Here is a 24,490-nt window from a genome sequence, read left to right as displayed (position 1 = left end):
CGACCGTCCGATCGAGACCAAACTTTCGGGACATGTGTCCTAGGCTTGTTGGAACCTCTAGGAATGATCGGATCGAAATTCTGAGGTCGTGGACCCCACGGCGTCCTGAGTTGACTTTTGGGAACTTTATCGCTTTTGAGTCCCGAGTTAATTCTAAGTCATGCCCTTTGAGAGGAAAGTTAATATGGGCATAGGAATGACCTTTAAAGTGATGCACGCACTTTTAGGAGCCGGGGGTCAAGGTTTTTAATTTAATATTATATTACTGAGTAGAGTTTTTAATAAAATATTGTGATGATTATACAGGCACCCGGGCACCAGGTGACCCGCAGGAGGGACCTTCAAAGGGTCCAGCTAGCTCAGAGTATCTGTGAGTGGACTTTTTGTTTTATAAATGGTTTATGCAATTTATTTTCATTATTTGATCTTGAATAAGTTTTACTGAATACGGCTTTCCTAGCATGACTTGATAGATTTAAATATTTCTGTTTATTTATGTGCTGCCTAGTGGAACATTTAAAAAGGGATTTGGAAAGTCAGAACTGAGGTATTATCAGATTAAATGGCAGCAGGATTTAAGGAATAGTTTTATAAGTAGTTTTATAAACTTTAATCTTTTTCAGAATTATATATATATATACATTTATTTTAAGCCACCATAGGTACCCAAGGTTGCCTTCAGTATAATAAATGTTGCCTCGGAAATAAAGTTGCCTTCAGAATAAAATTATGTTGCCTTCGGTATTATTGATGTCGACGGACATCCAGTTGCCTTCGGGTAGGTCAGCATGCTTGACACAGCCCCACGAGTCTCGGGGACGCTCGAACCGTGTGGTGCTAGGATTGCGGATCAGGCCGACCAAGTGTCCCCTGAATTCTGCTAGGATTGCGGCTTGGGTGACCTTGTGTTTCCCGAGGTCTGCTAGGACGTGTCACTCCGGTGGCACAAGGATGGAATTGACAGATTATATGGAATTGACGGATTATAAGGAATTGACGGAAACTAAAGGAATTGACGAAATTATAAATGGGTACACCTAGGTGGTAGATTAAAAGTTGTTTTCAATGCTTTCGAGTAATTAATGTTTAATTAAATGTGTGATTGATTATATATATATATACGATGCTTTGATTTCAGTACGAGTTATATATAAAAGAAATGATTTAGTTTTATAACTGTTTTTACAGAGGGGTTAGTATGTTCTAATACTATTTTCTAAGCTTTGTTTTTGGGTCCACTCACCCTTTATATGTTTTGGGCCCCCAGGCTGTAGTCGTGCGTCAGCGCGCCACCACCGGGCCGAGTCCGTCTTCCGCCACTTTCCTTGACAAAGTAGGGTCTTGTTTAATTATTTTGTACCTGTAATCTAATCTGTGTAGAGCTATGATATTGCCCTAGAACACTTGTCTAACTATTAGTATTTAAATTTTTGTATGCTGACAGTTGGTGTATATTTTATATGCATGTTTGATAGGTGTAATCTTGGGTTTGGTTTAACTGCAGGGGAGCCTTGCTGAATTTTTCAGCAAAAGTCAAACCCCAGTTCTAGTTGAAAGTTGACTAGAAGGGAAATTAGGTCAATTGTGTCTGGCACCGCCAGGTGTCGGACACGCACAGCGTCCGGCTCGAATTCCAAAGTAGAATTTGGGTCGGGTCCTGTCACAATTTCTTAAACCTATTGATTTCGTATCTAGCCCAAAACTTGGGCAACATCATAATTTGGTGGGAGGAGTTGTTTGGTGAATTTGAGTGAACTCTGATCCCTAGCACTATGGAATACACCAACCACTCCAATTAGGAACAAACTGCCTTTGAACTTGAATTGTGCAATTTCTTACACCTGTTGATTTCGGATCGAGGCGAAAACCTGGGCAACATCATAATATGGTGGGAGGAGTCTTTTGGTGAATTTTGAGTGAAATGCGTTCTCTAAAACTGAGGAATACACCAATCACTCCGATTAGGAACGGACTACCTTTGAACTTGAATTGTCCAATTTCCTACAGCAATTGATTTCGGATCTAGCCCAAAACTTGGGCAACATCATAATATTGGGGGAGGAGTCGTTTGGTGAATTTCGAGTGAAATCAGATTGCTAGAACTACCCAATAGACCCACCACTCCAGTTAGGAATGAACTGCCTTCGAAATTGAATTGTCCAATTTCTTACACCTATTGATTTCGGATCGAGCCCAAAACTTGGGCAACATAAAAATATGGTGGGAGGAGTCATTTGGTTAATTTTGAGTGAAATCCCATCTCTAGAACTGTGGAATACACCAACCACTCCAATTAGGAATGAACTGCCTTTGAACTTGAATTGTCCAATTTCTTAAACCAATTGATTTCGTATCTAGCCCAAAACTTGGGAAACATCATAATATGGTGGGAGGAGTCATTTGGTTAATTTTAAGTGAAATCCGATCTCTAGAACTTCCCAATACACCAACCTCTCCAATTAGAAACGAACTGCCTTTGAACTTGAATTGTGCAATTTCTTACACCTGTTGATTTCGGATCGAGCAGAAAACTTGGGCAACATTATAATATGGTGGGAGGAGACATTTGGAGAAATTTGAGTGAAATCCAATCTCTAGAACAATGGAATACACCAACCACAACAATTAGTATCGAACTGCCTTTGAACGTGAATTGTCCAATTTCTTATACCTATTGATTTTTGATTGAGCCCAAAACTTGGGCAACATCAGAATATTGTGGGAGGAGTCGTTTGGTTAAGTTTGAGTGAAATCCAATCTCTAAAACTACCCAATACACCAACCACTCCAATTAGGAACGAACTGCCTTTGAACTTGAATTGTCCTATTTCTGATGATGCCTATTGATTTCGGATCGAGCCCAAAACCTGGGCAACATAAAAATATGGTGGGAGGAGTCATTTGGTTAATTTTGACTGAAATCCGATCTCTAGAACTATGGAATAACTAACCACTCCAATTAGGAACGAACTGCCATTGAACTTCAATTGTCCAATTTCTTGCACCTATTGATTTCGGAACGAGGCCAAAACTTGGGCAACGTAAAAATATGGTGGGAGGAGTCATTTGGTTAATTTTGAGAGAGATCCAATCTCTAGAACTACCCAATACACCAACCACTCCAATTAGGAATGAACGGCCTTTGAACTTGAATTGTCCTATTTCTGATGCCTATTGATTTCGGATCGAGCCCAAAACCTGGGCAACATAAAAATATGGTGGGAGGAGTCATTTGGTTAATTTTGAGTGAAATCCGATCTCTAGAACTATGGAATACACTAACCACTCCAATTAGGAACGAACTGCCTTTGAACTTCAATTGTCCAATTTCTTGCACCTATTGATTTCGGATCGAGCCCAAAACTTTGGCAACATCAGAATATGGTGGGAGGAGTCATTTGGTTACGTTTGAGTGAAATCAAATCTCTAGAATTACCAAATACACCAACCGCTACAATTAGGAACGAACTGCCTTTGAACTTGAATTGTCCTATTTCTTATGCCTATCGATTTCGGATCGAGCCCAAAACTTGGGCAACATAAGAATATGGTGGGAGGAGTCATTTGGTTAATTTGGAGTGAAATCCGATCTCTAGAACAATGGAATACACCAACCACTACAATTAGGATCGAACTGCCTTTGAACTTGAATTGTCCAATTTCTTACACCTATTGTTTTTGGATTAAACCCAAAACTTGGTCAACATCAGAATATGGTGGGAGGAGTCGTTTGGTTAATTTTGAGAGAAATCCGATCGCTAGAACTACCCAATACACCAACCACTCCAATTAGGAACAAACTGCATTGCCTTCGAACTTGGATTGTCCAAATCCTTACACCTATTGATTTCGGATCGACCGCAAAACTTAGGCAACATCATAATATGGTGGGAGGAGTCATTTGGTTAAGTTTGAGTGAAATCTGATCTCTTGAACTACACAATACTCCAACCACTCCAATTAGGAACGAACGGCCTTTGAACTTTCATTTTCCAATTTCTTACACCTACGGATTTCGTATCGAGCCCAAAACTTGGGCAACATCATAATATGGTGGGAGGAGTCATTTGGTTAAGTTTGGGTGAAATTCGATCTCTAGAACTATGGAATACACCAACCACTACAATTAGGAACGAATTGCCTTTGAACATGAATTGTCCAATTTCTTACACCTATTGATTTCAGATCGAGCCCAAAACTTGGGCAACATCATAATATGGTGGGAGGAGTCGTTTGGTAAATTTAGTGGGAAATCCGATCGCTAGAACTACCCAATAAACCAACCACTCCAATTAGGAATGAACTGACTTCGAACTTGAATTGTCCAATTTCTTACACCTATTGATGTCGGATTAAGCCCAAAACTTGGCCAACAACGTAATATGGTGGGAGGAGTCATTTGGTTATGTCTGAGTGAAATCCGATCTCTAGAACTACCCAACACACCAACAATTCCAATTAGGAACGAACTGCCTTTGCATTTGAATTGTCCAATTTCTTACACCTATTGATTTCGGATCGAGCCCAAAAGTTGGGAACATCATAATATGGTGGGAGGAGTCATTTGGTGAATTTTGAGTGAAATCCGATCGCTAGAACTACCCAATACACCAACCACTCCAATTAGGAACGAACTGCCGTTGAACTTGAATTGTCCAATTTCTTACACCTATTGATGTCGGATTTATCCCAAAACTTGGCCAACAACGTAATATGGTGGGAGGAGTCATTTGGTTATGTTTGAGTGAAATCCGATCTCTAGAACTGTGGAATACACCAACCACTCCAATTTGGAACGCACTGCCTTTGAACTTCAATTGCCCAATTTCTTACACCCATTGATTTCGGATTGAGCCCAAAACTTGGGCAACATCATCTTATGGTGGGAGGAGTCATTTGGTTAATTTTGAGAGAAATCCGATCTCTAAAAGTACCCAATACACCAACCACTCCAATTAGGAACGAACTGGTTTTGAACTTGAATTGTCCAATTTAGTACACCTATTGATTTCGGATCGAGCCGAAAACTTGAGCAACATCACAATATGGTGGGAGGAGTCATTTGGTTAATTTTGAGTGAAATCCGATATCTAGAACTGTGGAATACACCAACCACTCCAATTTGGAACGCACTGCCTTTGAACATCAATTGTCCAATTTCTTACACCTATTGATTTCGGATCGAGCCCAAAACTTGGGCAACATCTTCTCATGGTGGGAGGAGTCATTTGGTTAATTTTGGGAGAAATCCGATCTCTAGAACTACCCAATACACCAACCACTGCAATTAGGAACAAACTGCCTTTGAAGTTGAATTGTCCAATTTCTTACACCTATTGATTTCGGATCGAGCCCAAAACTTGGGCAACATCATATTGTGGTGGGAGGAGTCATTTGGTTAATTTTGAGTGAAATCCGATCTCTAGAACTACCCAATACACCAACCACTCCAACTAGGAATGAACTGCCGTTGAACTTGAATTGTCCAATTTCTTACACCTATTGATGTCGGATCGTGCCCAAAACTTGGCCAACAACAGAATATGGTGGGAGGAGTCATTTTGATATGTTTGAGTGAAATCTGATCTCTAGAACTACCCAATACACGAACCTTTCGAATTAGGAATGAACTGCCTTTGAACTTGAATTGTCCAATTTCTGACACCTATTTATTTTGGATCGAGCCGAAAACTTGGGCAACGTCATAATATGGTGGGAGGAGTCATTTGGGTTATTTTGAGTGAAATCCGATCCCTAGAACTGTGGAATACACCGACCACTCGAATTTGGAACGCACTGCCTTTGAACTTCAATTGTCCAATTTCTTGCACCTATTGGTTTCGGATCGAGCCCAAAACTTGGGCAACATCATATTATGGTGGGAGGAGTCATTTGGTTATGTTTGAGTGAAATCCGATCTGTAGAACTATGGAAAGCACCAACCACAATAATTAGGAACGAACTGCCTTTGAATGTGAATTGTCCAATTTCTTACAGTCATTTGGTTAATTTTGAGTGAAATTCGATCTGTAGAACTATGGAAAGTACCAACCAGTACAATTAGGAATGAACTGCCTTTGAACGTGAAATGTCCAATTTCTTACACCTATTGATTTCGGATCAAGCCCAAAACTTGGGCAACATCATAATATGGTGGGCGGAGTCATTTGTTGAATTTTGAGTGAAATCCGGTCGCTCGAACTACCCAATACACCAACCAATCCAATTAGGAACGAACTGCTTTTGAACTTGAATTGTGAAATTTCTTACACCTATTGATTTTGGATCGAGCCGAAAACTTGGGCAATAGCAAAATATGGTGGGAGGAGTCGTTTGGTTAAGTTTGAGTGAAATCCGATCTCTAGAACTATGGAATACACCAACCACTCCAATTAGGAACGAACTGTCTTTGAACTTGAATTGTCCAATTTCTTACACCCATTGATTTCGGATTCATCCCAAAACATGGGCAACATCATAATATGGTGGGCGGAGTCATTTGTTGAATTTTGAATAAAATCTGGTCGCTCGAACTACCCAATACACCAACCAATCCAATTAGGAACGAACTGCTTTTGAACTTGAATTTTCCAATTTCTTACACCTATTGATTTCGGATCGAGCAGAAAACTTGGGCAACAGCAGAATATGGTGGGAGGAGTCATTTGGTTAAGTTTGAGTGAAATCCGAGCTCTAGAATTATGGAATACATCAACCACTCCCATTACGAATGAACTGCCTTTGAACTTGAATTGTCCAATTTCTTACACCTATTGATTTCGGATCGAGCGCAAAACTTGGTCAACATCATAATATGTTGGGAGGAGTCATTTGGTTAATTTTGAGTGAAATCCGATGATAAACACATAATTATTACAATTTCTATCCCTAATCTATATTTGTTAGTACTTTGTTTTATTGATTTTTGCACCAATTAGAATGTTCCATTGCCTTTTACGAATCCATTTGCACTTCATTGAAATGTAGGCTAATTCGTTTGAATTCTCTATTTGGTAGCTCTCTGTTTGAAGTGGCACCCAAACTCTTATCAATTGGGCAATAATTGTTACATTCTATTCTAATATCATGATTTTATATTGGTGCATGTTGGAGCTATTAAGGAGAAAGAATGTGCATGCATGTGAAGCAAAAAGAAAAGAAAGAAAAGAAATGAAGCCAATTCCAGTCTATTTTCGGCAGTCAACTTGCAAGGCCCAAAACGTACACTTGTACTCCTCAGATGGGAATACATTCTTCACAAAAGTTGTTCCAATGGCTGTCTATTATGACATATCCAAATGTGAGCCCCATGGGATATATATTGAAACCTCAGGCCTTCCTACACCATGACTGGTTCAGAAGAATCGTTTTTTTTCCAGCAACCAAAAGAAAACCCACATGGGTTGGCAGCAAAAGGCAGCCATAATTGAACACCTTTGAAAACCCATGTGAAGAAAGCTTGAGGTGCAGTAGCTAAAGAATTGAAAAGAATGCATGAAGTGCCACACCCATGCCAAAAGAAGTATGGGATGGAATTGATTCCAACCACACTAACTTAGACAAGATCAAGTGGGAGTTATGGATTGTATTGGAATAGGAATGGTGGTGTTGGAATTCATCATGATGTTCCTCCTTCTTAGCCCTATAAATAGAGAAGTCTTCAAGCTTCAAAACACACACCCAAGCTCCACAACTCTTGAGCTTTCTCTCCTTCCTCCATCTTTATAGTTCTAAATTTCTGTTTAAGTTTTATGTATTTTATGGGGAACTAACTCCCTAGCTAAGGCTAGGGAGAAAAGCTTTTAATATGAGTATGTAATTTTTATTAGTTTGATCCAAACTTAAGCTTTAATGTGAATTTGTAGTTTTTGTTCAAATAGAATTTGTAGTTTTCTTTTTAATTAATTGATGAATGTTTGATAATCTATTTCATGGGTTCAATCAAGTTTTTCCCATTGTGTAGTAAAAACTTTCATGCTTTTAAAAGAGAAGAGAATTACTAAAGATTAATAGAATTTTGATGAAGATTATTTTTTGATAGTTTGTTGCCAATGGTACAAGTTATGCTTAGAATACTTCTAAAGAAAATTAAAAAGAGCTTTAATTATTTTGAATAACTACATTGGAAAATATTTTGCGGATCAAATTATTAAGAGTTGCATGCTTATGTTAAAAGTGGAACCCCATTGCCTTAGTGTTTTAATCAATTAATTTTTCTTTAAATCAAATCTTGCATAAATCTACCTCTCAATCACAATTGTTCTTTTTCATCTCTGTTATTTTCTTTACACCGCTCTCTGTGGAAACGACACTCGGACTTCCGAGCTACACTACGATACGACACCTTCCCTTGGGTTTTGCAAAGTGGTATTAACATAAGATCCCTAAAACGGCAATACACCAACCACTCCAATTAGGAACGAACTGCCTTTGAACTTGAATTGTCCAATTTCATACACCTATTGACTTCGGATCTAGCCCAAAACTTGGGCAACATCATAATATGGTGGGAGGAGTCATTTGGTTAAGTTTGAGTGAAATCCGATCTGTAGAACTATGGAAAGTACCAACCACTACAATTAGGAACGAACTGCCTTTGACCGCGAATTGTCCAATTTCTTGCAACTATTGATTTCAGATGGAGCCCAAAACTTGGGCAACAATATAATATGGTGGGAGGAGTCATTTGGTTAAGTTTGAGTGAAATCCGATCTGTAGAACTATGGAAAGCACCAACCACTACAACTAGGAACGAACTGCCATTGAACGTGAATTGTCCAATTTATTACACCTATTGATTTCGGATCGAGCCCAAAACTTGGGCAACATCATAATATGGTGGGCGGAGTAATTTGGTGAATTTTGAGTGAAATCCGGTCGCTCAAACTACCCAATACACCAACCAATCCAATCAGGAACGAACTGCTTTTGAACTTGAATTGTCCAATTTCTTACACCTATTTTTTTCGGATCGAGCCGAAAACTTGGGCAACATCAAAATATGGTGGGAGGAGTCATTTGGTTAAGTTTGAGTGAAATCCGATCTCTAGAACTATGGAATACACCAACCACTCCAATTAGGAACGAACTGCCTTTGAACTTGAATTGTCCAATTTCTTGCACCTATTGATTTCGGATTCATCCCAAAACAAGGGCAACATCATACTATGGTGGGAGGAGTCATTTGGTGAATTTTGAGTGAAATATGATCTCTAGAACTACCCAATACACCAACCACTCCAATTAGGAACAAACTGGCTTTGAACTTGAATTGACCAATTTCTTACACCGATCGATTTCGGATCTAGCCCGAAACATGGGCAACATCTTAATATGGTGGGAGGAGTCAGGTGGCCAATTTTGAGTGAAATCCGACCTCTAGAACTACGGAATACACCAACCACTCCAATTAGGAACGAACTGCCTCTGAACTTGAATTGTCCAATTTCTTACACCTATTGATTTTGGATCGAGCCCAAAACTTGGGCAACATCATAATATGGTGGGAGGAGTCATTTCGTGAATTTTGAGGGAAATCTGATCTCTAGAACTACGGAATACACACTCCAATTAGTAACGGACTGCCTTTGAACTTGAATTGTCCAAATTTTTATACGTATTGATTTCGGATCGAGTCCAAAACTTGGTCAACATCATAAAATGGTGGGAGGAGTCCTTTGGATAAGTTTGAGTGAAATCCGATCTCTAAAACGGCAATACACCAACCACTCCAATTAGGATCGAATTGCCTTCGAACTTGAATTTTCCAATTTCTTACACCTATTCATTTCGGATCGTGCCCAAAACATGGGTGACGTGATAATATAGTGGGAGGAGTCCTTTGGTTAATTTTGAGTGAAATCCGATCTCTAAAACGGCAATACACCAACCACTCCAATTAAAATCGAATTGCCTTCGAACTTGAATTTTCCAATTTCTTACACCTATTCATTTCGGATCATGCCCAAAACATGGGTGACGTGATAATATGGTGGGAGGAGTCATTTGGTTAATTTTGAGTGAAATCCGATCTCTAAAACGGCAATACACCAACCACTCCAATTAGGAATGAACTGCCTTCGAACTTGAATTGTCCAATTTCTTACACCTATTGATCTCGGATCGAGACTAAAACTTGGGCGACATCATAATATGGGGGGAGGAGTCATTCGGTTAATTTTGAGGGAAATACAATCTCTAGAACTACCCAATACACCAACCACTCCAATTAGGAACGAACTGCCTTTGAACATGAATTGTCCAATTTCTGACACCTATTGATTTCGCATCGAACCTAAAACTTGGGGGACATCATAATATGGTGCGAGTAGTCGTTTCGTTAATTTTGAGGGAAATAAGATCTCTAGAAATACCCAATACTCCAACTACTCCAATTAGGAACGAACAGCATTTCAACTTGAATTGTCCAATTTCTTAGACCTATTGATTTCGGATCGAGCCCAAAACTTGGGCAACATCATAATGTGGTGGGAGGAGTCGTTTGGTTAATTTTGAGTGAAATCCGATCTCTTAAACGGTAATACACCAACCACTCCAATTAGGAACAAACTGCCTTCGAACTTGAATTGTCCAGTTTCTTACACCTATTGATCTCGGATCGAGCCTAAAACTTGGGCGACATCATAATATGGGGGGAGGAGTCATTCGGTTAATTTTGAGGGAAATAAGATCTCTAGAACTACCCAATACACCAACCACTCCAATTAGGAACGAACTGCCTTTGAACTTGAATTGTCCAATCTCTAACCCCTATTGATTTCGGATCGATCCCAAAACTTGTACAACATCATAATATGGTGGGAGTAGTCATTTGGGGAATTTAAAGTGAAATCCGAAATCCAGATCTATGGAATACACCGACCACTACAATTAGGAACGAACTGCCTTTGAACTTGAATTGTCCAATTTCTTAGAGCTACTGATTTCGGATATAGCCCAAAACTTAAGAAACATCATAATATGTTGGGAGTAGTCATTTGGTTAATTTTGAGTGAAATCCGATCTGTAGAACTATGGAAAGCACCAACCACTACTATTTGGAACGAACTGCCTCTGAACTTAACTTGTCCAATTTCTTACACCTATTGATTTCGGATCGAGCCCAAAACATGGGCAACATCATAATTTGGTGGAACGAGTCATTTGGTGAATTTTGAGTGAAATCCGATCGCTTGAACTACCCAATATACCAACCACTCCAATTAGAAACGACTTGCCTTCGAACTTGAATTGTCCAATTTCTTACACCTACTGATTTCAGATCGAGCCCAAAACTTGGGCGACATCATAATATGGTGGGAGGAGTCATTCGGTTAAGTTTGAGTGAAATACTATATGTAGAACTATGGAAAGTACCAACCACTACAGTTTGGAACGAACTGCCTCTAAACTTGACTTGTCCAATTTCTTACACCTATGGATTTCGGATCGAGCCCAAAACTTGGGCAACATCATAATATGGTGGGAGGAGTCATTTGGTGAATTTTGAGTGAAATCCGATCTCTAGAACTGTGCAATAAATCAACCACTCCAATTAGGAACGAACTGCCCTTGAACTTGAATTCTCGAAATTCTTACACCCAATGAATTCGGATCGATCGCAAAACTTGGTCAACATCATAATATGGTGGGAGGAGTCATTTGGTTAATTTTGAGTGAAATACGATCTCTAGAACTACCCAATACACCAACCACTCCAATTAGGAACGAACTGCCTTTGAACTTGAATTGTCCAATTTCTTAGACCTACTGATTTCGGATCGAGCCCAAAACTTGGGCAACATCGTAATATGGTGGGAGGAGCCAGGTGGTGAATTTTGAGTGAAATCCGAACCCTAGAACTATGGAATACACCAACCACACCAATTAGGAACGAATTGCCTCGAACTTGAATTGTCTAATTTCTTACACCTACGGATTTCGGATCGAGCCCAAAACTTGGGCGACATCATAATATGGTGGGAGGAGCCATTTGGTTAATTTTGAGTGATATCCGATCTCTAGAACTACCCAATACACCAACCACACCAATTAGGAACGAAATGCCTTTGAACTTCAATTGTCCACTTTCTTACACCTATTGATTTCGGATCGAGCCAAAAACATGGGCGACACCATAATCTGGTGGGAGGAGTTATTTGGTTAAGTTTGAGTGAAATACGATCTCTACAACTACCCAATACACCAACCACTCCAAGTAGGAACGAAATGCCTTTGAACTTGAATTGTCCAATTTCATACACCCATTGATTTCGGATCGAGCCCAAAACTTGGGCAACATCAGAATATGGTGAGAGGAGTCATTTGGATAAGTTTGAGTGACATCCGATCTCTAGAATAGTGGAATACACCAACCACTCCAATTAGGAATGAACTGCCTTTGAACTTGAATTGTCCAATTTCTTACACACATATTGATTTCGGATCGAGCCCAAAACTTGGGAAACATCATAATATGGTGGAAGGAGTCATTCGGTTACGTTTGAGTGAAATCCAATCTGTAGAACTATGGAAAGCACCAACCACTACAATTAAGAACGAATTGCCTTTGAACGTGAATTTTCCAATTTCTTGCACCTATTGATTTCGGATCGAGCCCAAAACTTGGGCAACATCATAATATGGTGGAAGGAGTCATTTGGTTACGTTTGAGTGAAATCCAATCTGTAGAACTATGGGGAGCACCAACGACTACAATTAGGAACGAACTGCCATTGAACGTGAACTGTCCAATTTCTTACAGTCATTTGGTAAAGTTTGAATGAAACCCAATCTGTAGAACTATGGAAAGCACCAACCACTACAATTAGGAACGAAATGCCTTTGAACGTGAATTGTCCAATTTCTTACACCTATTGATTTCGGATCGAGCCGAAAACTTGGGCAACGTCATAATATGGTGGGAGGAGTCATTTGGTTAATTTTGGGTGAAATCGGATCTCGAGAACTATCCAATACACTAACCACTACAATTAGGAACGCACTGCTTTTGAACTTGAATTGTCCAATTTCTTACACCTATTGACTTCGGATCGAGCCGAAAACTTGGGCAACAGCAGAATATGGGGGCAGGAGTCATTTGGTTAAGTTTGAGTGAAATCCGATCTCTAGAACTACGGAATACACCAACCACTCCAATTAGGAACGAACTGCCTTTGAACTTGAATTGTCCAATTTCTTACACCTATTGATTTCGGATTCATCCCAAAATAGGGGCATCATCATAATATGGTGGGAGGAGTCATTTGGTGAATTTTGACTGAAATGAGATATCTAGATCTATGGAATACATCAACCACTACAATTAGGAACGAACTGCCTTTGAATGTGAATTGTCCAATTTCTTACAGTCATTTGGTTAATTTTGAGTGAAATTCGATCTGTAGAACTATGGAAAGTACCAACCAGTACAATTAGGAATGAACTGCCTTTGAACGTGAAATGTCCAATTTCTTGCACCTATTGATTTCGGATCGAGCTTAAAACTTGCGTAACATCATATTATGGTGGGAGGAGTCATTTGGTTAATTTTAAGGGAAATCCGATCTCCAGAACTACCTAATACAGCATCCAATCCAATTAGGAACGAACTGCTTTCGAACTTGAATTGCCCAATTTCTTACACCTATTGATTTCGGATCGAGCCCAAAACTTAGGCAACATCATAATGTGGTGGGAGGAGTCGTTTGGTTAATTTTGAGAGAAATCCGATCTCTAGAACTACCTAATACACCATCCAATCCAATTGGGAACGAACTTCTTTTGAACTTTAGTTGTCCAATTTCTTACACCTATTGATGTCGGATTGAGCCCAAAACTTTGGCAACATCGTAATATGGTGGGAGGAGTCATTTCGTTATGTTTGAGTGAAATTCGATCTCTAGAAGTACCCAATACGCCAACCATTCCAACTAGGAACGAACTGCTTTTGAACTTGAAATTCCCAATTTCTTACACCTATTGATGTCGGATCGAGCCCAAAACATGGGCAACATCGTAATATGGTGGGAGTAGTCATTTGGTTATGTTTGAGTGAAATCCGGTCGCTCGAACTACCCAATACACCAACCAATCCAATTAGGAACGAACTGCTTTTGAACTTGAATTGTCCAATTTCTTACACCTATTGGTTTCGGATCGAGCCGAAAACTTGGGCAACATCATCATATGGTGGGAGGAGTCATTTGGTGAATTTTGAGTGAAATTCGATCGCTAGAACTATGGAATACACCAACCACTCCAATTAGGAACGAACTGCCTTTGAACTTGAATTGTCCAATTTCTTACAACTATTGATTTCCGATAGAGCCCAAAACTTGGCAACGTCATAATATGGTGGGAGGAGTCATTTGGTTAATTTTGAGTGAAATCTGATCTCTGGAACTACCCAATACACCAACCACTCCAACTAGGAACGAACTGCCTTTGAACTTGAATTGTCCAATTTTTTACACCTATTGATTTCGGATCGATCCCAAAATTTGGGCAACATCGTAATACGTTGGGAGGAGTCGTTTGGTTAGTTTTGAGTGAAATCAGATCTCTAAAACTACCCAATACACCAACCACTCCAATTAGGAACAAACTACCTTTGAACTTGAATTGTCCAATTTCTCACACCGAATGATTTCGGATCGAGCTCAAAACTTGGGAAACATCAAAATATGGTGGGAGGTGTCGTTTCGTGAATTTTTAGTGATATCCGATCTCTAGAACTACCGAATACACCAAGCACTCCAATTAGGAACAAACTGCCGTTGCACTTGAATTGTCAAATTTCTTACACCTAATGATTTCGGATCGAGCCCAAAAATTGGGAAACATCAAAATATGGTGGGAGGATTCATTTGGTGAATTTTGAGTGAAATCTGATCTCAAGAACTATGGAATACACCAACCACTCCAATTAGGAACGAACTGCCTTTGAAGTTGAATTGTCCAATTTCTTACACCAACTGATTTCGGATCAAGCCCAAAACTTGGGAAACAGCATAACACGGTGGGAGGAATCATTTCGTTAAGTTTGAGTGAAATCCGATCTCTAGAACTACTCAACACACCAACCACTCCAATTCGGAACGAACTGCCTTTGAACTTGAATTGTCCAATTTCTTACACCTATTGATTTCGGATTGAGCGCAAAACTTGGGCAACATCATAATATGGTGGAAGGAGTCATTTGGTTAATTTTGAGTGAAATCCGATCTTGGGAACTACCCATTACATCAACCACTCCAATTACGAACGAACTGCTTTTGAACTTGAATTGTCCAATTTCTTACACCAACTGATTTCGGATCGAGCCCAAAACTTGGGTAACATCATAATATGGTTGGACGAGTCATTTGGTTAGTTTTGAGTGAAATCCGATAGCTAGAAGTGCCCAATACACCAACCACTCCAATTTGGAATGAACTGCCTTTGAACTTGAATTGTCCAATTTCTTACACCTATTGATTTCGGATCGAGCCTGAAACTTGGGCAACGTCATAATATGGTGGGAGGAGTCATGTGGTGAATTCTCAGAGAAACCGACCTCTAGAACGATGGAATACAACAACCACTCCGAATAGGTACGAACTGCCTTTGAACATGAATTTACCAAGTTCTTACACCTATTGATTTTGGATTGAGCACAAAACTTGGACAACATCATAATACGGTGGGAGGAGTCATTTGGTAAATTTTGAATGAAATCCAATCTCTAGAACTAAGGAATAGAACAACCACTCCGAATAGGAACGAACAACCTTTGAACTTGAATTGTCCAGTTTCTTACACCTCTTGATTTTGGATCGAGCCCAAAACTTGGGCAACATCATAATATAGTGGGAGGAGTCATTTGGTTTTGTTTGAGTGAAATCCGATCGCTAGAACTACCCAATACACCAACCACTTCAATTAGGAACGAACTACCTTTGAACTTGAATTGTCCAAATTCTTACACCTATTGATTTCGGATCAAGGCCAAAACTTGTGCAGCACCATAATATGGTGGGAGGATTCATTTGGATAATTTTGAGTAAAATCCGATCTCTAGAACTACCCAATATAACAACCAATCCAATTTGGAACGAACTGCTTCTGAATTTGAATTGTCCAATTTCTTACAGCTATTGATGTCGGATCGATCCCAAAACTTGGGCAACATCATAATATGGTGGGAGGAGTCATTTGGTTATGTTTGACTGAAATCCGATCACTAGAACTACCAAATACACCAACCACTCCAATTAGGAACGAACTTCCTTTTAACATGAATTGTCCAAATTCTTACACCTATTGATTTTGGATCAAGCCCAAAACTTGGGCAACATCATAATATGGTGGGAGGAGTCATTTGGTTTTGTTTAAGTGAAATTCGATCTCTAGAAGTGTGGAATACACCAACCACTCCGATTAGGAATGAACTGCCTTTGAACTTGAATTGTCCAATTTCTTACACCAACCACTCCGATTGTCCAATTTCTTACACCTATTGATTTCGAATCGAGCCCAAAACTTGGGCAACATCATAATATGGTGGGAGGAGTCATTTGGTGAATCTTAAGTGAAACCCGCTATCTAGAACTTCCCAATTCACCAACCACTCCAATTAGGAACGAACTACCTTTGAACTTGAATTGTCCAAATTCTTACTCCTATTGATTTCGGATCGAGGCCAAAACATGGGCAACATCATAATATGATTGGAGGAGTCATTTGGTTTTATTTAAGTGAAATCCGATCTCCAGAAGTGTGGAATACACCAACCACTCCGATTAGGAATGAACTGCCTTTGAACTTGAATTGTCCAATTTCTTACACCAACCACTCCGATTGTGCAATTTCTTACACCAATTGATTTCGAATCGAGCCTAAAACTTGGGCAACATCATATTACGGTGGGAGGAGTCATTTGGTGATTTTTAAGTGAAATCCACTCTCTAGAACTTCCGAATTAACCAACCACTCCAATTAGGAACGAACTACCTTTGAACTTGAATTCTCCAATTTCTTAGACCCATTGATTTCAGATCGAGCCCAAAACTTGGGCAACATCATAATATGGTGGGAGGAGTCATTTGGTTTTGTTTGAGTGAAATCCGATCGCTAGAACTACCCAATACACCAACCACTCCAATTTGGAACGAAGTGCCTTTGAACTCGAATTGTCCAATTTCTTACACCTATTGATTTCGGATCGAGCCCAAACTTGGGCAACATCATAACATGGTGGGAGGAGTCATTTGGTGAATTTTTAGAGAAATCCGACCTCTAGAACTAAGGAATACACCAACCACTCCGAATAGGAACGAACTGCCTTTGAACTTGAATTTACCAAGTTCTTACACCTATTGATTTTGGATTGAGCACAAAACTTGGACAACATCAGAATATGGTGGGAGGAGTCATTTTGTTAATTTTGAGTGAAATCTGATAGCTAGAAGTACCCAATACACTAACCACTCCAATTTGGAACGAACTACCATTGAAATTGAATTGTCCAATTTGTTACCCCAATTGACTTCGGATTGAACCGAAAACTTGGGCAACATCAGAATATGGTGGAAGGAGTCATTTGGTGAATTTTGAGCGAAATCCAATCCCTAGAACTAAGGAATACACCAACCACTCCGAATAGGAACGAACTGCCTTTGAACTTGAATTGTCCAATTTCTTACACCTATTGATTTCGGATCGAGTCCAAAACTTGGGCAACAACTTAATATGGTGGGAGGATTCAATTGGATAATTTTGAGTAAAATCCGATCTCTAGAACTACCCAATACAACAACCACTCCAATTTGGAACGAACTGCTTTTCAACTTGAATTGTCCAATTTCTTACACCTATTGATGTCGGATCGATCCCAAAACTTGGGCAACATCATAATACGTTGGGAGGAGTCATTTGGTTATGTTTGAGTGAAATCCGATCCCTAGAACTACCAAATACACCAACCACTCCAATTAGGAACGAACAGCCTTTGAACTTGAATTGTCCAAATTCTTAAACCTATTGATTTCGGATCTAGCCAAAAACTTGGGGAACAACATAATATGGTGGGAGGAGTCATTCGGTAAGTTTTGAGTGAAATCCAATCGCTACAACTGTGCAATACACCAACCAATCCAATTAGGAACGAACTGCCTTTGAACTTAAATTGTCCAATTTCTTACACCTCTTGATTTCGGATCGAGCCCAAAACTTGGGCAACAACATAATATGGTGGGATGAGTCGTTTAGTTAATTTTGAGTGAAATCCGATCTCTAGAATTAAGGAATACACCAACCACTACGAATAGGAACGAAGTGCCTTTGAACTTGAATTGTCCAATTTCTTACACCTATTGATTTCAGATCGAGCCCAAAACTTGGCCAACATCCGAATATGGTGGGAGGAGTCATTTGGTTAAGTTTGCGTGAAATCCGTTCTCTAGAACTATATAATACACCAACCACTACAATTAGGGCGAACTGCCTTTGAACTTGAATTGTCCAATTTCTTACACCTACTGATTTCGGATCGAGCCCAAAACTTGGGCAACGTCATAATATGGTGGGAGGAGTCATTTGGTTAATTTTGAGTGAGATCCGATCTCGAGAACTGCCCAATACACCAGCCACTCCAATTGGGAACGAACTGCATTTGAACTTGAATTGTCCAATTTCTTACACCAATTGATTTCGGATCGAGCCCAAAATTTGGGCAACATGATAATATGGTGGGAGGAGTCATTTGGTGAATTTTGAGAGAAATCCGGTCGCTAGAACTTCCCAATTCACCAACCACTCCAATTAGGAACGAACTGCCTTTGAGCTTTAATTGTCTAATTTCTTAAACCTATCGATGTCGGATCGAGCCCAAAACTTGGGCAACATCATAATATGGTGGGAGCAGTCATTTGGTTATGTTTGAGTGAAATCCGATCTCTAGAACTACGCAATACACCAACCACTCCAATTAGGAACGAACTGCCTTTCAACATGAATTGTCCAATTTATTACACCTATTGATTTTAGATCGAGCCCGAAACTGGGGCAACATCATAATATGGTGGGAGGAGTCACTTGGTTATGTTTGAGTGAAATCCGATCTCTAGAACAACCCAATACACCAAACCACTCCAATTAGGAACGAAATGCATTTGAACTTGAATTGTCCAATTTCTTCCACCGATTGATTTCGGATAGAGCCCAAAACTTGGGCAACAACATAATATGGTGGGAGGAGTCATTTGGCGAGTTTTGAGTGAAATCCGATCTCTAGAACTAAGGAATACACCGACAAGTCCAAATAGGAACGAACTGCCTTTGAACTTGAATTGTTCAATTTCTTACACCCATTGATTTCAGATCGAGCCCAAAACTTGGGCAACATCATAATATGGTGGGAGGAGTCATTTGGTTTTGTTTGAGTGAAATCCGATCGCTAGAACTACCCAATACACCAACCACTCCAATTTGGAACGAAGTGCCTTTGAACTCGAATTGTCCAATTTCTTACACCTATTGATTGAAGTGCCTTTGAACTCGAATTGTCCAAACTTGGGCAACATCATAACATGGTGGGAGGAGTCATTTGGTGAATTTTTAGAGAAATCCGACCTCTAGAACTAAGGAATACACCAACCACTCCGAATAGGAACGAACTGCCTTTGAACTTGAATTTACCAAGTTCTTACACCTATTGATTTTGGATTGAGCACAAAACTTGGACAACATCAGAATATGGTGGGAGGAGTCATTTTGTTAATTTTGAGTGAAATCCGATAGCTAGAAGTACCCAATACACTAACCACTCCAATTTGGAACGAACTACCATTGAAATTGAATTGTCCAATTTGTTACCCCAATGGACTTCGGATCGAACCGAAAACTTGGGCAACATCAGAATATGGTGGAAGGAGTCATTTGGTGAATTTTGAGCGAAATCCAATCCCTAGAACTAAGGAATACACCAACCACTCCGAATAGGAACGAACTGCCTTTGAACTTGAATTGTCCAATTTCTTACACCTATTGATTTCGGATCGAGTCCAAAACTTGGGTAACGTCATAATATGGTGGGAGGAGTCATTTGGTTAATTTTGAGTAAAATCCGATCTCTAGAACTACCCAATACAACAACCACTCCAATTTGGAACGAACTGCTTTTCAACTTGAATTGTCCAATTTCTTACACCTATTGATGTCGGATCGATCCGAAAACTTTGGCAACAACATAATATGGTGGGAGGAGTCGTTTGGTTATGTTTGAGTGAAATCCGATCTTTAGAACTACCAAATACACCAACCACTCCAATTAGGAACGAACTACCTTTGAACTTGAATTGTCCAAATTCTTAAACCTATTGATTTTGGATCTACCCAAAAACTTGGGGAACATCATAATATGGTGGGAGGAGTCATTCGGTGTGTTTTGAGTGAAATCCAATCGCTACAATTGCGCAATACACCAACCAATCCAATTAGGAACGAACAGCCTTTGAACTTGAATTGTCCAATTTCTTACCCCTATTGATTTAGGATCGAGCCCAAAACTTGATCAACATCATAATATGGTGGGAGGAGTCATTTGGAGAATTTCGAGTGAAATCCGATCTCTAGAACTAAGGAATACACCAACCACTCCGAATATGAGCGAACTGCATTTGAACTTGAATTGTCCAAATTCTTACACCTATTGATTTAGGATCGAGCCCAAAACTTGGCCAACATCCGAATATGGTGGGAGGAGTCATTTGGTTAATTTGCGTGAAATCCGTTCTCTAGAACTATATAATACACCAACCACTACAATAAGGACGAACTGCCTTTGAACTTGAATTGTCCAATTTCTTACACCTATTGATCTCGGATCGAGCCCAAAACTTGGGCAACGTCATAATATGGTGGGAGGAGTCATTTGGTTAATTTTGAGTGAGATCCGATCTCGAGAACTGCCCAATACACCAGCCACTCCAATTGGGAACGAACTGCATTTGAACTTGAATTGTCCAATTTCATACACCAATTGATTTCGGATCGAGCCCAAAATTTGGGCAACATGATAATATGGTGGGAGGAGTCATTTGGTGAATTTTGAGAGAAATCCGGTCGCTAGAACTTCCCAATTCACCAACCACTCCAATTAGGAACGAACTGCCTTTGAGCTTTAATTGTCTAATTTCTTAAACCTATCGATGTCGGATCGAGCCCAAAACTTGGGCAACATCATAATATGGTGGGAGCAGTCATTTGGTTATGTTTGAGTGAAATCCGATCTCTAGAACTACGCAATACACCAACCACTCCAATTAGGAACGAACTGCCTTTCAACATGAATTGTCCAATTTATTACACCTATTGATTTTAGATCGAGCCCGAAACTGGGGCAACATCATAATATGGTGGGAGGAGTCACTTGGTTATGTTTGAGTGAAATCCGATCTCTAGAACAACCCAATACACCAAACCACTCCAATTAGGAACGAAATGCATTTGAACTTGAATTGTCCAATTTCTTACACCGATTGATTTCGGATAGAGCCCAAAACTTGGGCAACAACATAATATGGTGGGAGGAGTCATTTGGCGAGTTTTGAGTGAAATCCGATCTCTAGAACTAAGGAATACACCGACAAGTCCAAATAGGAACGAACTGCCTTTGAACTTGAATTGTTCAATTTCTTACACCTATTGATTTTGGATCGAGCCCAAAACTTGGGCAACATCAGAATATGGTGGGAGGAGTCATTTAGTTATCTTTGAGTGAAATCCGATATATAGAACTATGTAATACACCAACCACTACAATTAGGAACGAACTGCATACGAACTTGAATTGTCCAATTTCTAACACCTATTGATATCGGATCGAGCCCAAAAATGGGATAACATCATAATATGGAGGGATGAGTCATTTAGTTAATTTTAAGTGAAATCCGATCCCTAGAACTATGGAATACACCAGCCACTACAATAAGGAACGAACTGCCTTTGAACTTGAATTGCCCAATTTCTTACACCTATTGATTTGGGATCGAGCCCAAAACTGGGGCAACATCATAACATGGTGGGAGGAGTCATTTGGTAAGGGTTGAGTGAAATCCGATCTCTAGAACTACCCAATACACCATCCACTCCAATTAGGAACGAACTGCCTTTCAACTTGAATTGTCCAATTTCTTACACCTATTGATGTCGGATCGAGCCCAAAACCTGGGCAACATCATAATATGGTGGGGGCAGTCATTTGGTGAGTGTGGAGTGAAATCCAATCTCTATAACTATGGAATACCCCAACCACTCCATTTAGGAAAGAACTGCCTTTCAACTTGAATTGTCCAATTTCTTACCCCAATTGATTTCGAATCGAGCCCAAAATATGGGGAACATTGTGATACGGTCCGAGGAGTCATTTCGTGAATTTTGAGTGAAATTCGATCGGTAGAACTACCCAATACACCAACCACTCCAATTAGGAACGAACTGCCTTTGAGTTTTAATTGTCTAATTTCTTACACCTACAGATTTCGGATAGAGAACAAAACTTGGGCAACATATCATAATATGGTGGGAAGAGTCGTTTGGTGAATTTTGAGTGAAATCCGGTCGCCAGAACTACCCAATACACCAACCACTCCAATTAGGAACGAACTTCCTTTGAGCTTTAATTGTCTAATTTCTTACACCTATTGATTTCAGATCGAGCCCAAAACTTGGGCAACATCAGAATATGGTGGCAGGAGTCATTTGGTTAATTTTGAGTGAAATCCAATCCCTAGAACTATGGAATACACCAACCACTCCAATTAGGAACGAACTGCTTTGGAACTTGAATTGTCGAATTTCTTACACCTATTGATTTCTGATCGAGCCCAAAACTTGGGCAACATCAGAATATGGTGGCAGGAGTCATTTGGTTAATTTTGAGTGAAATCCGGCCGGTGGACCTACCCAATACACCAACCACACCAATTAGGAAAGAACTTCCTTGGAACTTGAATTGTCCAATTTCTTACACCTATTCATTTCGGATCGAGCCCAAAAATTGGGCAACATCATAATATGGTGGGAGGAGTGATTTGGGGAATTTTGAGCGAAATTCGATCGCTAGAACTCCCCAATACCCCAACCACTCCAATTAGGAACAAACTGCCTTTAAACCTGAATTTTCCAATTTCTTACAGCTAATGATTTCGGATCGAGCCCAAAACTTGGGCAACAACATAGCATGGTCGAAGGAGTCATTTGGTGAATTTTGAGTGAAATCCGATCGCTAGAACAACCCAATACACCAACCACTCCAATTAGGAACGAACTGCCTTTGAACTTGAGTTGTCCAATTTCTTACACCTATTCATTTCGGATTGAGCCCAAAACTTAGGCAACATCATAATATGGTGGGAGGAGTCATTTGGTGAATTTTAAGTGAAATTCGATCGCTAGAACTCCCCAATACACGAACCACTCCAATTAGGAACGAACTACCTCTGAACTAGAATTGTCCAAATTCTTACACCTAATGATTTCGGATCGAGCCCAAAACTTGGGCAACATCGTAATATGGTGGGAGGAGTCGTTTGTGGTGAATTTTGAGTGAAATCCGGTCGCTAGAACTACCCAATACACCAACCACTCCAATTAGGAACGAACTGCCTTTGAACTTGAATTGTACAATTTCTTACACCTATTGATTTCGGATCGAGCCCAAAACTTGGGCAACATCAAAATACGGTGGGAGGAGTCATTTTGGTGAATTTTGAGTGAAATCCGGTTGCAAGAACTACCTAATATACCAACCACTCCAATTAGGAACGAACTGCCTTACAACTTGAATTATCTAATTTCTTACACCTATTGATTTCAGATCGAGCCCAAAACTTGGGCAACATAATAATATGGTGGGAGGAGTCATTTATTGAATTTTGAGTGAAATCCGATCTCTAGAACTATGGAATTGTTTGTGCCTAAAAAATCACGGCCATAAGCCGGCCGAAGGAGCTCCCTTTCTCGGCCCTGGCACTTGCTCGTAATACCGAAACGTAGCGTTTCAACGAGGTGCTTTGCCTTCCTAAGAACAAGAGGAAAATGCTAAGGCATGATCATCTTGGCCTCGAGTGCAGGCCGAGGCCGAGGCTATTGATTTCAGATCGGTCCCAAAACATGGGCAACATCGTAAGACGGTCAGAGGAGTCATTTCGTGAATTTTGAGTCAAATCCGATCTCTAGAACAACCCAAAACACCAACCACTCCAATTAGGAATGAATTGCCATTGAACATGAATTGTCCATTTTCTTACACCTATTGATTTCGGATCGAGCCCAAAACTTGGGCAACATCATAATATGGTGGGAGGAGCCATTTGGGGAATTCTGAATGAAATCCGGTCGCTAGAACTACCCAATACACCAACCACTCCAATTAGGAACTAACTGCCTTTGAACTTGAGTTGTCCAATTTCTTACACCTATTCATTTCGGATTGAGCCCAAAACTTGGC

This window comes from Prunus avium, chromosome 7 (assembly GCF_965620075.1).
Source record: "Prunus avium chromosome 7, drPruAviu1.hap1.1, whole genome shotgun sequence".
Lineage (NCBI taxonomy): Eukaryota > Viridiplantae > Streptophyta > Magnoliopsida > Rosales > Rosaceae > Prunus > Prunus avium.
This window is presented reverse-complemented; position numbering follows the sequence as displayed.